Source organism: Zingiber officinale, chromosome 5B (assembly GCF_018446385.1).
Source record: "Zingiber officinale cultivar Zhangliang chromosome 5B, Zo_v1.1, whole genome shotgun sequence".
Taxonomy (NCBI): domain Eukaryota; kingdom Viridiplantae; phylum Streptophyta; class Magnoliopsida; order Zingiberales; family Zingiberaceae; genus Zingiber; species Zingiber officinale.
In genome coordinates, this window is record NC_055995.1 from 130587521 (window position 1) to 130598294 (window position 10774).

Consider the following 10774-nt stretch of genomic DNA (forward strand, 5'->3'; position numbering starts at 1 on the left):
GTTGATGTGATAGAAGATTTAAATAGAGCGGTGGGCGATGCTTGCTTTGTGAAATGACATGGGACAATGGGCTCATCTTCGATTATTGATGGAAGGTTTGCAGCGTGGCATAAACTATTAGCAGAAAGGGCCTACACTGACAAGAGGGAAGAAGCTTTTTCGTCGTCTTATAGTGTTGACATAATGTTGTCATACTACGTTAAGTAATAAAGAAGTCTCTGCCAATTATTAGCAGCCAAATATGTGTGTGAGCTTAATTCTAAACTATTTTCATAATCCAAACAGCAAACAGCATTCTCTGATCATGTAGAGGAGCAGTGGCTTCCAATTGAACAGGAGTCGCCACGGAGAAATACACCAATTATTCAGCTCTCTCGTGCCGAAAATAACAGGGGCGCGACAGCACCTGAGACAGTCAAGGAGATGTCCATTATTGCAGTATCATTCCACCTCCTCACACTGTTCGACGGGCGACTTTGGAGCAATCAACTACGTACGACTCTGCGTGCGTCGATGAAGGTGGAGCAAGTATTGTACAGACAGTAGAGAGAGGCTCCAGTATCGTTAGGTCTACCGGACTCCACTTCCCTGCATTGTCATTTGAGAATATAGTTGCTCTCAGGAAAAGAAAATTGAAAAGGAGGAACATTAAAAAAAAAAAAAAGGGGAGAGAGACTTTGTTGATCTTTAGATTCATGGACATATACCATCAGTTAATTGTAGAAATTTAAATTTGATTTCAGGAGCATGTGTTTCTGTTATTAATTAGACACTTCACTACTTCAGTAGGTTCGTTGTCATATGTTTTGAAGGTGCCTCTCGTGCTGTCTGGCGTACCCTTCCTTGCCTTCGATTATCGTTCTCTTAACTAGCATTTTGAGAGTTTTAAAGATTTTACAATTCAATTTCTCGGAACAAGTCACTGTTGACTTGCAACATTGTAGAAATCAGATGATAGCGCTCAGTTTCTAGCAGCGCCGCTGGTTTCATCATATATCGCCGGCTGCAGCATCTCCGGTTGCAACATCACACGAAGAATTAAGTTTCATTGCTTCATCCTCTTGGAGCCCAAAGTGGGAGATAGCTAGGGTAGAAATCATAAGTAATTGATACAGTGGAAAATTATCAATTTTGTGATCTTCTAAATCCTATTTATTCTAAGTAATACAAGGAGATAGACAATCAAATTCAATGTTTGGGAAGAAACGATATTGTAAATTCATGTTAATCAAAAACTAAAAACCTCAAACCAACTAAAAAATCATTTAAATAAACTCAAGACACTAATATTGCAAAGAAAAAAAATACCTTCAAAATACTAACTTGATAAAATAATAAAAAAAAAAATAGCACTCAATCACATGTGACATTAATCAGGAATATAAACGTATGATTAAAAGGCATGGTCAACGTACTTTATATTAATTGATAAGGATTTGAACGGTTTCCAAGAAATTATGATAATGTCACCCATAATTAAAAGACACTAAGTGAGGGTGGTCGCTCAGAAAAGATATCAGAAAGAAGTTAAAGAACGGTTAAGTGTTGTCCGTGTTAGATCCGAGCACAGTATCAACCTCGGAGTATGAGTGACCGCTCAGAAAAGATATAAGAAAGGAGTTAAAGAGCAGTTAAGTGTTGTCCGTGTTAGATCCGACCGGCATCAACCTCGGAGTATGATTCACTGATCGGAGAAGAAATTAGCTTCCTGGAAAGTAGTAGGAACAGTGATGTTCACAGCTGAGTGACGGCTCTAAATCCTAGTACGTCCGGTCGAGGAGAAGTTAGCTTCTTGACAAATAATAGAAACAATGAATGTCATAGTCGAGCAACGACTCTAAACCCTAGAACACCTGATCGGGGAGAAGAGTTGCAGAACATACTAATTGTTCAATCAATCGGACTTAAAATCTCCTTCGACTAGACTTGAAGGGAAACTTGTGATATGGTTATGAAAAGGGGCTCCGCCAAAGATAGGTCAAAGCAGAGAAGAGCGGTTGACATGGAAGTCAAAGTCAAAATAGTCAAAAGCTCAGGTCCACAGATCATGTTGTTCTTCTGCGCGGAATTACTAATCCCACCTTATTATTAATTTTGAGATGGAAAGGTAAATTTAAAATTCTACCGTTCTTAAACTATAAACTTCAAATCTTACCTCATTAAAGTTTTCTTTAAAATTTTTATTTCATAAAGCTCAATGAAAATCCGGAGATACCTTGGAACTTTCTACCAAGTTTCATCGTAGATGAGGTCTACCTCTACATAGATTGATGATGATATTGATACCAAGTCAAGGACCAATAACTTACAAGAAGATATTGTTAGAGAATCTATTGTGGAAAATATTAGAAATTGGCTAAATTTAAATACATCAAATTAAATTAAATTTATCTATCGAGATAACCTGAGTTGATAATCTCAGGTTACTAACGGAACTGGTTCTGCCAAACTTTCAGTAGTCCGAGTCGCGAAGTTAATGCAGTGCATAGTAGAATCGGAAAAGGAATTCGTCGAGGAAGATGTCAAGGCATGCGCTCAACGCAGTTTCCTTGAAACAGATTCGTTCCACTCCGGCTGTGCTTTGAAATTCTCTCGGGTTGTCTATTTCTCATAATACAATGGCAGAACTACGCACACAGCCAAACACTAGTTGTACGTGACGAACTGAGAATGCACCTAAGTACTATCACGAGTAGTTTAACTGAGCGGAGGCACAATTGAGAGAAAAGAATCGGGAAACAAAGATGAAGAAATTCTTTTACTTTTGATTCTCTTTTTTTACTCAAGATCCAACCTCCTTATATAGGAGCTCTTACCTTGCTTGCAATAAATGACTAAATTATGGTCATTAAGACGAATGTAGAAATTAAAATGACATTTTAAGAGTATTAATGATTTACGTTACGAAATCATTATTAATAGTTTTAATGTTGTCATTAAATGTTGAGACGTTACGAAATCATCATTAATTTCCACTACTAAAAAAATACCCTTTAACGACAAGATTTCCTATCGTTAAAAGGGCAATTCCCGTCGTTAAAACTCATCAACAACGGGATTAAATACCGTATGAAGTTGTAGCTAAAAGTACCCGTCGGGAATTAATTAGCGACGGGAAATAAAATACCGTCATTAATAGCTATTAAGGACGGTATTCACTACCGTCGTTAATGATAGTAACGACGGATTTAAATACCGTCGTTAATGGCAAAAACGACGATCATAAATACCATCGTTAATAATAACAACGACGGTTAATGATTGTTAAAGCTATAACGACGATAAAAAATACCGTCATTATAGGTGTTTGTTTCATTCTTATTACCTATACGCAATTTATTTTTCCGAACCTGTCAAAATATTAATTAAAGATGAAATAAGGCTAACAAAAGTAAAAACACAATATATTAAAAATAAAAATACCATATTTATTAAAATATCATCCATTAGTTCATGCTTTACATCCTTAAACTTGTAAAATTCAAATCCATTTACATCAAGAGTATTCATTCCTCTAAAGTCTTCATATATAAAAATGTTTGGCATTCTTAAGATCTCCAAAAAAGTCCATTTCGCATCAAACCTCCAATACCTATAAAAAATATGCAAAAAATGAGTATTACAATAAGATCTTTAAAATAATAAAGAAATCTTGATATACAAAATATTAGACCTACAATTTAATTTCAACAAACAAAAGAGATAATAAAAAGAATAAGAGATGAATAGTAGATATTAAACAACATTTAGCACAAACATTTCTTGACTAATATAAAGGTTTGCAAAATAAAGGTCTCTGTAAGGATTATTAACCAATTTAACAAAAGCCTTAGTTTAAAGTAAAATACCACTAGTATTGTATACCAAAGATCCACTACACTAGATAACGATTTGCATGCCTGTTAAAGTCTTATCTAAGATAAAGCTATCTACATTCCATATTTGTATAGTGTGATTAGCAGTAGCAAGATACTTAAAAGTAATATAACACATCACATGTCAAGATTTAAAATCATGAATCTCTTAGACATGGTACTTAAATTGACAATTGGTAAACGAGGCAACTATTTCAATGAGGATAATTATCAAATCCAATAAGAATAATAATAAACAACCACCACAGATTTATTTAATAGTTAATAGCAGAGTAATGACAACTAATAGTTACTCATTGGGACCACAAAATTCTGGATAAAGCAAACACTTTAAGATATAGCCATTATGTGCTTGTAATACAAAAGAAATCCTAGATTGATAAATTAAATGACAAAAATGATATCAACTATTGAAACAAACAAAACTTGATACCTCTTTTAGTAAGCGTCAGACATAACATGTTCCATGATTATTTGCAGCAACAACCAAGCTTCCATCCCACATCACAATCAGACTGAACCTGCAACTATGTAATATGGGCAAGTGAATTTGGGACATATCCCTTTTAATTTATTACTAAATAATAGCATTTCAAGTTAACATCTGAATATTTTTTTTCAATCAGATCTCATATCAAAACAAATGTACTTACTAACTCACAGCTGCATGAATTTACAGTGAGATCTCTGTTGGAGTGTATACTGAAAGCCTAAGCTTTGTAAACATTCATTATGAATAAAGAATCACATTTGGTCTAATTATCTACATTTGTTTGTAGTTGTTCATTTAATTTATATTGTAGATAACATAGTATGTGGTGTCACATACAGAAGATGATGTTATCAGTACCTTATAAATTATAAACAGTAGCTCACGACCAGAATGGAAAGGAACAAACCATTAGAAAGTCGTAGTGTAATTAGGTATTAGTTTATCTTGACTATATAATTACACTAGTACACTCAGAGTGTATTGAGTAGGACCATTTGAGGTCGTTCCTTTTATACTGACTTTATAAAGGAATAAAGACCTCAGTTATTATGGAAGTGTGTGCTCTTAATCCTAATATAATAACAAGCACATATGTTTGATATTTATTTCTTTAATTTATCAATGGGTGAGATTTAGTTCGATGAATCAATAAACCCGATAAATTGGGAAATGGTATCACTCATAGTGTGTGTTGTTGATTATAGAAGGAAACTGTGTCCTAGTGATACTAGGTTGATAATGTCCTCAAGAAGCTCATAAAGATTGTCATGTTAAACCTGCAGGTGGACTTAGTCCGACATGATAATAAGGTTGAGTGGTACTACTCTTGGACTTAGATATTAATTAAAAGAGTTGTCGGTAACTCACTTAATTAGTGGACATTCGATATCTTAAACACGGGGAGACTAACACACTCATAATAAGAAGGAGCCCAAAATGTAATTTGGGATTGGTGCGAGTTCAATGATAGTTCTCTAGTGGAATGAATTATCATTGATAAAATTAAGTTGTGTTGGGCGAACATGGGATGCTTAATTTTATCGGAGACCAAACCAATTCCTCCTCTCGGTCCCTATCGTAGCCTCTTATTTATAAGTACTATACCCACATATACTCACCTTCTATACCCACCTAAAGGGGGGCCAAGCTAGCTTGGGAACCAAGCTAGGCCGGCCTAGGAAGTGTGGTGGCCTAGCTTGAACCCAAGCTAGTAGGGCCGACCATAATTAATTAAAGAAAATTTAATTTTAATGTTTATTATTATGTGGAAGATTTAATTTAAAAGAGAATTAAAATTAAAATATCTCTCTTGTAAAATATTTACAAAAGATTAAAGAAAGAGATTAGATCTCTTTCCTTATTTGTAGATTGGAGAGATGTTTTATTTTCTCTTTAAAATTATTCACATGTTAATAAAATTAAAATTATAGATATTTCCTTTTATTAACCATGAAGAGATTTTAAAGAGAAATTTTATTTTTTAAAATTTCCGGAAACAAATAAGGAAAGTTTTAATTGTTGATTAAAACTTGTCCAATTTGCTTCCTATTGATTTGGCCGGCCATCATTGTTTAATTGGGGAAATATTATTTTATTTTTCTCAATTAAATCATGTCAAGGAAATTAAGGAAAATTTATTGTAATTAAATTTCCTAATTTACCTAGGCCAAGGAATATAAAAGAAGGGGTGAAGGTGCCTTCACAAGACACAAGATCTATTATTCCTCTCCCTCTTTTGTTCCTTGGTGTGTCCGGCCATCATCTCCTTCTCTTCCTCTTGTGGTGGCCGAACCTCTCCCTCTCCCTTGGAGTTCTTGTGGTGGCCGGATACTACTCGGAGAAGAAGAAGAAGAAGGAGAGAAAGCTAGCATCTCTTGGAGCTTGGTTAGTATTTTGGTTTTTCTCCTTGGTGAAGCTTTTCTTTTGTGGCCGAACCTTGCTTGGAGGAGAAGAAGGTGGTTGGTGGTTTCTCATCTTGGAAGATCGTTGCCCACACAACGTCCGAGGTTAGAAGAGGAATACGGTAGAAGATCAAGAGGTTTTTCTACAAGGTATAACTAGTAATTTCTATTTCCGCATCATGCTAGTTATTTATGGAAATAATACCAAATACAAGAGGCTTACGTTCTAGTATTTCGAATATGTTTTTGAAGTTGTGTTCTTTGTTTCTTTCTTTTCCTTGTGATTTGATTGTTCTCTTTGGTTAACCTAAAGTTATTTTAGGAAATTAAATATTAGCTTTCTATTAAAGGTTTTGTCTAGTCGGTGGTGGTTGCTCCCATATCCAAGAAGGCCATGTGCCTCGCCACGTCAGTACTGGGAACCTTTTATGGAAATTAATATTTAATGAAATTAATAACTTAAGGAGACTTGGGTCGAACGTGTTAAGTTCCGCAGGAGATCCAAGTCAAAACCTAAAAGAACAAATAAATTAAGTTTTGGATCAAACGTGTTAAGTTCCGCAGGAGATCCAAAATTTAATTTAAAAGAACACATGGTAGCTAGGAAAAAGTTCAGATCTTTGTACAAAATTTTTGTACAGTGGAACCTATAGGCTTTCCGAGTAGCAACCAACAATCTCATACTCTAATGTTACCATTTTGATCACCAGATATTAGTTACGTTCTTTCTGCAATATAGTTAAACTTGATAGTTTATAAAATAGTGCCCCAAAATTGGTAGGAGAATCCGTTACAAACTAATCAAACCTTCAATTTAACAACAAGCATTGACAATTCTAAGCATTTGATTTTCAAGAATAATGAATAATCCAACCTTGTTGAATTTTAAAATGTATGTATACTGAATTTAACACTCATAAATAAAGAATGGTGCCACAAGTGAAATTCAAGTATAATAAGAACTGTAGGCTACAAATTCAAGTATAAAAAAATACAATCTACTATTTCAATAAATATGTGAATCCACAAAGAAAGTTTACTTTCCAAAACTTCTAGTAAAGCTGCTACCTTAGCTTCATGCTCGTAATCTGTGTTATTCTATGAACATTTATGTTCAAATTACCAATTTCAACCAATAAATAAGTACATAGTAGAAACAAAAAGAGTGACATTTGAGAGAATGCAGTAGGTAAAAGCAAGACCTTTAAAGAAGAAAACAAAAGGTAACAAAAATAGTTGGAATTTAACTACCGATTCTGTTTTTCCATGATTCACTTCATATTACCTAATTAATCTTGTGCAGGAATTAAGCAAGACCTTTAAAGAAGAAAACGAAAAGTAACAAGGAAAGACCTTTAAAGCTTCAGGGAGTGCTGCTGAATCGTGGTGGAGACGCACGATGGAGGCCGGCGGCTGGCAGTGGCGGCGACATGGACAGAGATGCGTGAGCATGTGTGAGAGGAGCGGCGACGGGTGAGAGCAGGTTAGGGAGGAGAAAGTGAGAGGATCGGCGACAAGGATGTGAGCGTCGGTGAGAATAACGACGACGGCAAAAGCAGAATCGACGACAGCAGAAAGAATCGGCGGCGTGTGCTAGCTAGGGAGGAAATCGGCGTAGGAAAAAATAAGGATCAGCACTAGAGGTAATTAGGTTAGGATATGTTATAATATGGTGAACATTAATTAAGTTTGTCATCATAAATTATCTAATATGATTCTTTTAATATTTAAAATAATTTATTTTAATAAATATTATTAAAAAATATTTATAATGATATTTAAAATTAAATGTCATTCAGAAAATATAATAATAGATCATATTTATAATAGGAAAATAAATAAAAAATAACTAGGATTACCTTTGATATTAATTTGATATTATTTTTTAAAAAATAAAATATCATTGAAGGTAAATGGAAAATTGAAAAAGTAATAACGTCGGGAGAAAAAAATTCATCGTTGAAGGTCTTGTAATAACGACGGGAGGAAATCTCATCGTTAAAGGTACAACATTAACGACCAAAACAAAAAATACGATCGTTAATGATAAAACATTAACGACGGGATAAAATACCATTGTTAATGCATATACATCAACGACGGTCACTAAATTTCGTCGTTATTGAACCACCAATAATGATGATATTTGATACCTTCATTAATATTCGTCGTTAAAAATGACTTTTCTAGTAGTGTTCATATTAATGGTCATGATAGAATCTCTCACAGGCATATATTTACAATGTTAATACATATATCATAATTTAAACCAATAACTTTTAATATAAGACTAAAAATTTTATACATAATAAATACCTCTCTACTCCATTTAGGGGTGAGTAGTCAATCCGCCAAATCGACCAACCCACTTATACCGACCCAAACCGAACCGAAAAAAATTAATCCGCCGGATATAAGACCGGATGTAAGGTCCTAATATTGCATTATCTGATCTAATAGGGTCGAATAGTTTTTTATCCCAATAACCAAACCAACCCGATCCGTGATCACCCCTACTTGTAGCAACTAATGTTGATAAGCTATTACACGTTGTAACAACTACTGCCGATAAGTTGTTACACGTTGTAATATCTATTTCCGATTAGCTGCTATAACGTGTAATGAGTAATGTCTATTATCATTTTAAATTTTATTTTTTTTGTTATATTTATATTTATATTTTATATTTCATTTGATATAGGGTCGGATATCCAAATAACTGACAACCCGTTGGATATCTGATATATAAGAACCGCCGGATATAGGGCCGGATATAGGTCCCGATTTTATATTATCTGATCTAATAGGGCCATATAATTTTTTAGCCCAATAACTAAATCAACCCGATCCATGATCCCCTAATTCCATTCCTATTTCTACCAACATTTCACTACTTTATGTCATGAGAACCTGGGCACACGATTCTGAAACTGCAGTTGAGTATCAACAACTGCTGGGTAGCATCCTTCTTTTGACTGATTGAATATAATTAATGATAATATTCTGGCCGGCCAACGAGGGCAAATGTTAACTTCCGGTGTTAATTAGTGTGTCATTAATGAAAACTAAAGGGAATATTGAAGTCAAATGATCAACTTGCAGTGTGGAAATTATCAAAGGGACGAAGGATCCATGAGAAACGGACAAAACGGTTGAACGAGTCAACGCGGTTTTCAGAATTTGAGCCCCCACTTGCTTTTCTTCTGAAGTTGCAACATCTGTGCAATCTAATTCATAATCTACTGATATTTTATATAGTTTTATTATTTAGAATCATACTCATGCAACAAAAATGTGTCTTGCACCTTTTTTCGACTCCCAAATGTGTATTATATTTTGACCACTTAGCCAACGAATGGTTGATTAGAAAGCTTTTGTTAAACCAACCTTTATTCGACACACTACGGCTTGTTAAGCAGTTTTGGTTAGAATGCAGATCTCTTGATCTGTAAATTACGGATCAGAGGATGATCCATTACATGAGAATCCTTGATTTGGATGTATCCCATCTTTAAATAGATGGGATCAATCTAAATCAAGGGTCCACATCAATGGACCATCCCCTGATTCATAATTTACGAATTAGAGGATCCCTACTGATATTTGATGACCTTATAGGCCTTAAAATCTTGACAAAATAAGGAAAATAGCATAGAAACCACTAGGGATGGACAACCCATCTAGGGTTGTCAAAATAATTAAGTCACCCAAAAAAAAAAATTTGATGGTGAACAATTAACTAGTTAGCTGATCGGAGAGTTAGAACAAAAGTTTTTGTTAGTCCACAATTATATTTGATTGACTGATCAACGATTGATATTTATGGATCGAGTAATTTTGGAGGTTGGGAGATTGGGATTCGATTGATAGAGTGGAAGAGTTGTTCAGGAGATCACAAAGAAGTTGGTGCTTTGGGAGGAATTAGCTATAGGAAAGAACTAGGGTTTTGGGGGAGAAGCAAGGGTATAATGGGTCAAACAAAGCCAACTATGACTGTTCAAATTTATTTATTTTCTTACCGAGTTTAATTCAAACTTATTTATTAAAATTCTTATCGAGTTGGATCCGAACTCAATCTTTTTGTTTGTTGAGCTCAACTAACAATATTTTTGTTCTTATAATTTAGGTAAACATATATATATATATATATATATATATATATATATATATATATATATATATATATATATATATATATATAATTAAATTTTTGAAGTATAAAAGAGATAGAAGGAGAGTAGGAGCAAGAAGCACATAAGTATTTGAAAAAGTACAATCACGAAGCACATAAGCATTTGACAAAGTACAATAATAGTTCGAGTTGACTTGAAGAAAGTTAGATAATTAGGTGGGAGAGGAAGATATTTTTAAATCTATAAAAGTAAATATATTCTTTAATAAATATTAAAATTTAGTGCCAATAAATTATCTTTGAATCCTTTGATTTAAGGAAACAAAATTGGTAAAGCAAAATCCCTAACCATTGAAGAAAACCAAGAAAAAAA

The 10774-nt window shown here is 33.9% G+C and overlaps 1 long non-coding RNA gene across 1 annotated transcript; it reads right to left on the bottom strand.

Annotated features, from left to right (window-relative positions):
- Window positions 1-3407: 3407 nt before the first annotated feature.
- LOC121987881 lies at window positions 3408-7928 on the bottom strand. Its single transcript, XR_006113753.1, has 3 exons — window positions 7623-7928; window positions 4309-4396; window positions 3408-3592 (listed from the first exon to the last, which is right to left on the bottom strand). It is a non-coding gene; the product is annotated as an uncharacterized LOC121987881 (long non-coding RNA).
- Window positions 7929-10774: the final 2846 nt, after the last annotated feature.